The sequence below is a fragment of the Spinacia oleracea genome, chromosome 3, assembly GCF_020520425.1.
Source record: "Spinacia oleracea cultivar Varoflay chromosome 3, BTI_SOV_V1, whole genome shotgun sequence".
NCBI classification, from domain to species: domain Eukaryota; kingdom Viridiplantae; phylum Streptophyta; class Magnoliopsida; order Caryophyllales; family Amaranthaceae; genus Spinacia; species Spinacia oleracea.
The window spans coordinates 131,630,627-131,637,676 of record NC_079489.1 but is presented as its reverse complement, the minus strand read 5'-3'; the positions used below and the strand labels follow the sequence as shown (position 1 = coordinate 131,637,676).

The 7,050-nt window shown below is 36.5% G+C and overlaps 1 long non-coding RNA gene across 6 annotated transcripts; it reads right to left on the bottom strand.

Moving 5' to 3' along the window:
• Window positions 1-251: 251 nt before the first annotated feature.
• Window positions 252-3,043, bottom strand: LOC110776437 (uncharacterized). Of its 6 annotated transcripts, none has more exons than XR_008929936.1 (5): window positions 2,786-3,043; window positions 1,564-1,755; window positions 1,371-1,457; window positions 1,043-1,117; window positions 252-705 (listed from the first exon to the last, which is right to left on the bottom strand). It is a non-coding gene; the product is annotated as an uncharacterized lncRNA (long non-coding RNA). The 6 variants fall into 6 exon arrangements; XR_008929935.1 differs by having other exon boundaries at window positions 253-699; window positions 2,786-3,042; XR_008929934.1 differs by having other exon boundaries at window positions 254-711; window positions 1,376-1,457; window positions 2,786-3,040.
• Window positions 3,044-7,050: the final 4,007 nt, after the last annotated feature.

Here is a 7,050-nt window from a genome sequence, read left to right as displayed (position 1 = left end):
ATCCGAAGGCGTTGCATCAGACCTAATGCAACGGCAATCTGATCTAATGCAACGGCTCTGACCATAATCGTTGCATTAGATAAATATCTAATGCAACGGTCCACTCTATTACAACGGTTGGGTAACGAGGTACAATAAAGACCTAATGCAACGGCTATATATACAAATATTTATTTCGTTATAAATATATGATGCTTAATTTGATTTTAATATAAATATAACTTAAGATATTAAAAATGAATATCATTATAATAAAAAAAGATGAATAAAATTACATTGTTCGACTTGGGAAAAATTACAAAGCCAAAAAATCTAAATAATCAAAGAAAAATTGGTATTCCCCAAACAACATATTTAACATTACACAAAGGCATAAGCCACAAAAAAACCGCAAGAACTGAGATAATCAAAAGAAAACCATTGTCGTTTGTCTCACTTGTTAAGATGACAGGTTCCTAATCTTGATCAGCCTCTACTATCTCAATGCAATGTGATGCTACTAGCAGCTTTGTTCATTTAGTTTTCCAGATGATACTTCGGTTTGTGTCGCGATTGAGGTCGTTGAGGCTGAAGCAACACCAACAGCTACACCTGCAATGTAATGCTACTAGAAGCTATGGTCATTTAGTTTTCCAGATGATATTTCGGTTGGTGTCGCGATTGAGGTTGTTGAGGCCGAAGCGACACCAGCAACTACACCTGCAACTGACACTAACATCTTATAGTTGGGCATTGCGAGTTTTTGATTCATGCATATTTCCTTCATACTAGTCAGAATTATTAAATATAAAATGAGGCTAGATGAGATTACAGGAAATTTTATGGTGCCTACAGAAGAATTGAAGAAGGTAAGTTGGTTACGCAAATGAATCAATCAATGAACAAAATCCAATCTAGCGTGTGCTAGGTAAAGAGTGAACATGTAAGGGAAGTCTTAAGTTTACAACTGAAATAACGTAAAGAAGCATTTTCAAACCACCATATCAAGCATATTTACATACTTCATTCCTCAAAAAGTTCTACCTACAACGAAAATACATACCTCTTGAATGAAGTTGAGAGTAAATGGGTTTCCGCCTTTCATAATCTTTAGTTTTTCGACATTGTTGATTTGGGCCTGTCATAAAATCAAACAGATAGAATAGATTCAATAAAAGTAAAAGTATGAAAATTTGAAATACATTAACGGATAAAAACTTTCAATGGGCAAGTAGAGCCTAACAAAATCATTAGGTTTCCATTTACCATTTAGCAGGTAGATGGACACATAGATCAATTTCGACCACAGGAACATAAAGTACAGAACATATTAAAGAAACAAACTGCAAATGTTGTGAAAGTTGAAATTATACATCCAATGTGGAGATTACCTGACCTTTTCATGCAAGAAATGCTATGCAGCTAATAACTCTCAATGAATATCCTTGTTTCTCTTGCTACCCATGAATTTATTTTCCCTTAATCACCAAAAAGGAGCAAATATAAACAATAAACGTGCCATACTCATTAGATATGGAAGGATGTATAAGTACCAAGGGTTCATTAAGTGCATGGTTAACATACCTCCCTTAAACTCAAAAATGGCTTCCTTTGATCTGTTCACTTATTTATTCTTGTTTCCATTCTCTCTTCCGTCATGTGAGTAAGGTCACAGACTTTCAAACTAGTCTTGACTTGCAATGTAGATCTTCTGATTGTCATACTCTTTCAATGTTATCTTTCCACTATCAGCAAGTAAATCCAGAGCTTCCTAGACTTGACACCAATTATGGAAGCCAAAAGTATAATTAACTAAATAGAATCAGTGGAAAAAGCAAGGGGAGAATGCTCTAAAATTCCATGATAAATTCTAAACTCTAATCTTTTCTTTATTTTATATTTAATCACCTGCAACTACATCTATTAACTGGCATGAAAAGGTTATATTCATACTTTTCAAGCCTTTAATCTAGTTATTGTTTGAAGCTTAATGAAATCATGTTAACAATCGATCTATTCTTCATTCCAGCCTCACATCTTTTTAAACTGTCAAAACAGTGGACAAACTAAGCTTTTCTATTTATTTAAACTAGGTGACAACTCAAATCCACAAAAGAACAGCCAAATCTCGCCCTTAGTTTCATAAAAAAATATCCAATATCTTTTGTGTCACAAATATGAATGAATACAGGAACAATTAGGTTCCTTAGAACTCGAATTTAGAGCTATAAAGATACGAAGATCACTATTCTGGTACGAGTTAACAATGAATAGATCAATTCAATATAACTCCAAAATACAACTTCCTGAAATTACTAGTTGTTGAAGTAAACTGTATGAAAAACCCAAATAAATCAGGGATGCATAATTTTCTCCCAGTGAGTTGAAAAACAAAAAAAATGGTCAAATCTATTATCTTGAATCACGGTTGATATGTTATGTCTGCAACAATTAAATAAGAGCTGTAACTAAAATAGAGACTGAAGAGAAGTAGAGGAGTAACTAAATTTGGCTCATTTCGTAAGAATAAGAGATAAATTGGGAAATCCCTAAAAATATAATCAAAGAAATCAGGAAAGATTTCTAGGTTACAATAGCGTCAATTCAGAAATACTCAATTCAGTAATGAAGATTATACTAAGAACTTGAATTGCCAAATGTCAAACCCTAGATTAAGAAAAAGGGGGGAAATCTACAATTGATTTGCTAGAATGTCAATCATAAAGAATAAAAAGCCTATTTGTTGGTTTTTTCCATTAATTGATAAAAATAACTAATCAAGAGTTAAAGAACAACATAACCATACCTACAATTTCAATGGACCTCCGAATAAGACAAGGGTATGAAAATCTCTGTACAACTTTTCTTTGACTAGAAATTTGACATTATCCAAGATTAGCGAGACAAATCTTCAACGGAATTTAGATAATAATCTCTTCCTTATTCTTCTAGTGCCCTAAGAGAGTGAGAGAGGTGGAGGGAGAGCTCGAGAAGAATGACGGCAAAAATGCACAGGTGAAAAAGTATGAGTTTTCTATTTTATTTTTATATTAGTAAATAAAAAATGAGTAAGAAGGACGGAAGGAGTCGTGTCATTTGGTGGGCTAATGCATCTGTATTAACTATTAAGGCAACCGTTGTCATAGCCTTACCTGATGCAACGGATTGGAAAGGCTCTCACATAAATTTACTTGGCGTTGTAGTAGACATGCCTATTGCAACGGCTTCTACTGTACCGTTGCATTAGCCCCTTTTGTGTCGTTGCATTTGATCGAAAATGTAGTAGTGATGCAAACACATAGCCGAAATTCCTAGTAACCTTAAGGGCGATTCTAGTTGGTCTAACTTGAGGCGGATCCGGACGTACTGTGGACTATCTACGGAGGGACGACATTTGGAGTCCTAAAGACTTGTTCTTGTTCGGTTCGGGCGCAGCTAGGGAAGGCACGCTACAACATGTATGCATCTATACTATGCTAAATGATTATGTGTAAATAATATGCTTTCCTGGCTTTATGGTTTTTCCGCATGATTTATGAATTGTCATATGTATCATAACCTAACAGGCAGAATATTACAGGAAATTTGTCAAGCACTATTCTCTAATTAGTAAACCCTTAACTGATCTATTGAAAAAAGGAGCCTTTGATTGGACTGATGTAGCTCATTCTGCTTTTAAATCTTTGAAGCAAGCTCTAGTAACTGCTCCTGTATTGGTTGTGCCAGACTTTTCTAAGAGTTCTGTTGTAGAAACTGATGCATCTAAGCCTGGAATTGGAGCTGTACTAATGCAAGAGAATCACCCTTTGGCCTATATTAGCAGAACCCTTGGACCTAAATGGCAGAAGTTGTCTGTGTATGAAAAGGAACTTTTGGCTATTGTTTTTGCAGTTCAGAAATTGGAGCAATATCTTATGAGTTCTCATTTCACCATTAAGACAGATCAGAAGAGTCTTAAGTGGCTTCTACAACAAAAAGTGTCTACTCCTTTTCAGCAGTTTTGGTTGTCTAAGCTGATGGGATTTGATTATGATATACAGTATAAAGCTGGAAAGGAAAATTTAGCTGCTGATGCTTTGTCTAGGGTGCAAGGAGCTTCTATTCTGTGTTTGGCCGTTTCGGTTGTGCAATCTGACCTCACCTCTCTTATAAAATCCGGTTACATATTAGATGATAATCTCATGAGTATTATCACCAGATTACAGAATGCAGAATCAGTTGATAATCATACTTGGCAAGATGGATTGTTGAGAAGAAAAGGCAAGTTAGTAGTGGGATCTGATCAGGTATTAAAAACTAAGGTAATTACTTGGTTGCATTCTACACCTGAGGGTGGCCATTCTGGCAGGGAATTAACTACCAAAAGGGTACAAAATCTGTTCTATTGGAAAGGGTTAACTACTGATGTTAGGTTGTTTGTTAGGCAGTGCAAAGTGTGTCAAGCTTCAAAGTATGATACAGCTGCCAGCCCTGGTTTGTTACAACCTTTACCAATTCCTACTGCTGTTTGGATTGATGTTTCCATGGACTTTATCACAGGGTTGCCTAAGTCAGGGGGCAAAGATGTTATCTTTGTGGTGGTTGACAGATTCAGTAAGTATGCCCATTTTATAGCTTTATCACACCCTTACTCTGCAATCCAAGTGGCTCAAGCATATTTAGACCATGTGTTCAAACTACATGGTTGGCAAAGAAGTATAGTAAGTGACAGAGATTCTGTGTTTCTCAGTTAGTTTTGGAAGGGATTGTTTAGTCTCCATGGCACTGAATTTTTGCTCTCCTCTGCTTATCACCCATCACCCACAGACAGATGGCCAAACTGAAGTAGTCAATAGATGTATTGAAACCTATCTCAGGTGCATGTGTAGTGATACACCCAAAGATTGGAATGCATGGCTGCCAGTGGATGAATGGTGTTACAACACTCATTTTCATTCTGCCACTCAGTTTTCTCCTTATGAAATTGTGTATGGGCAACCTCCACCTTTGCACTTGCCATATCTGCCTGGGGAATCCAGTGTTGATGAAGTAGACAGGAGTTTACAGAGAAGAGAAGATATGTTTAATTTGGTCAAGTTTCATCTCTTAAGATCTCAATCTAGGGTGAAACAGCAAGCTGACAAGGGTAGATCTGATAAATCATTTCAAGTGGGTGATTGGGTCTGGCTTAAGCTGCAGCCTTATAGGCAACACACAATTCAGCAAAGACAGAATCAAAAGCTTTCTCCTAAATTTTATGGCCCATTCCAAGTGTCTGCTGTCATTGGACAGGTTGCTTACAAGTTACAATTACCAGAATCTTCCAAAATACATGATGTGTTTCATGTATCACAACTTAAGCTTTTTCATGGCACATTGCCTGTTGCTACACATATTCCCCAGTGGTTGCAAGGAAAACATTCATCTTCTGACTTGGTTCCTCTAGCTATACTTGATCATAGAACTGTGAAGTTTCAAAGCACAGATCAAGTTCAGTTTTTGATCCATTAGGAAGGTTCTGAGTTACATGATGCTACTTGGGAAGCAGCTGCCTCATTTCAGTCCAAGTATCCTAACTTTGTTGTTCCTTCACCTTGAGGTCAAGGTTCTTAAGGGGGAAGGAATGTTAAGGGAAGTTTACTGATATGAGCTAATAAGGGAAAGTCAACTCTTTGACTTTCTGTTGAGAATCAGTTACAAATGGCGCCAAATTCTGTAACAGAATTCAGTTGTAACAATTGCTTAGTGATCAAGCTAGCAGTAGTATAAATGTATGTTTTGGATCATTAAAACATTTAATCAATATTATTACAATCTCATTCTCATCTTCTCCCTTAATTTCTTCCTAATTCTTCTTCTACTTCTTCTGTCTGTACTTCTTCTTCTTCTTTCTTCTCTTAATCAGTCTAGTCTATCCTATCTGATCTTCATATTGAAGATCAATGGCAGTGATCTAAGTATCCTGCATCATACAACCAGCGCTGGCTGTGCCCACATCACACGACGTCGTTTTGGGGGTGTACAACCAGCTTGGCAGTATCCGAGGGCAGCAAAAAATTTGCGTTTGATGTGTATTATGTAATTAGTTATTTGGGTGATATTGTACATTAACTTAGTTATTTAGCCTAGCAGAGGCGTGGGCTTTCTGTACCTAATTAGGTTGTATAAATACAAACTCTGAGAAAAATACAAACTGAGAAAAATACATTCTACCAAAACTTGTTAGAAGATTCAATGTTATTAAAAAAAAGTTGGAAGATTCAAGCGAACATTGGAGAATGAGTTATCAATGATACGACATAAGGTGATCTTTCTCTTACTTTCCTATCACTTTTCAGATTGGATATCTCAACAAATCAAATCGAGTGGTTTGAATTTCATGATATTAGATAGTTATGCTGAATGCTATTTACCAACGTTCACTGTATCTGTATCTAAGAAACAAACTTAACAATGTCGAAGTAGCAAACTTGGAATTCAATACCAAAAATAAGTATAGGAACATTTTCAAGCTGCCATGCACGCATAAAAAGACAAGGCCTGCGTGGGCTCAAATGGCCCATTTCCGCATGACCCATCTGACCATGTCTTATTCTTCTCTCATTAGGCCCATGTGCCCACGTGCGAACCAAACTACTGTTGTCTGAATACTGAAACGGTGAAACCAAGCCCCCACCAGGCCCAAATTTTGTAACTGTCCCACGTGGTATACTCAAGGCATACAGATTTCAGGCCCGTTTACTTGCTGCCGCTGTCCAAATGCGACTATACGATTTCCAATATCCCGACACCCTTTGTAAGATCTTATATTCCAGCAACCTTGGTAAATATTCTGAACATATCCAAGGTCAGTTAAACTTGTCACTTGTGAGCAGAAAATCTGATTATTTTTTATTATTGGTGGCCGGAGTTAGGGTCCGGTTATTAGAGGGTATTTTATAAAAGGGTTAGAGTTAGGATCGGTTCTAACTTTTTGGTGGTCTATGGGCGAAAAAATAAACTGGAGCCCATATTTTATAGGGTTAGGAACAAAAAAATTCTCAAACATGTGTACTTTTTTTTATTGAAAAAATGTTTTTTAGATCATCGGTT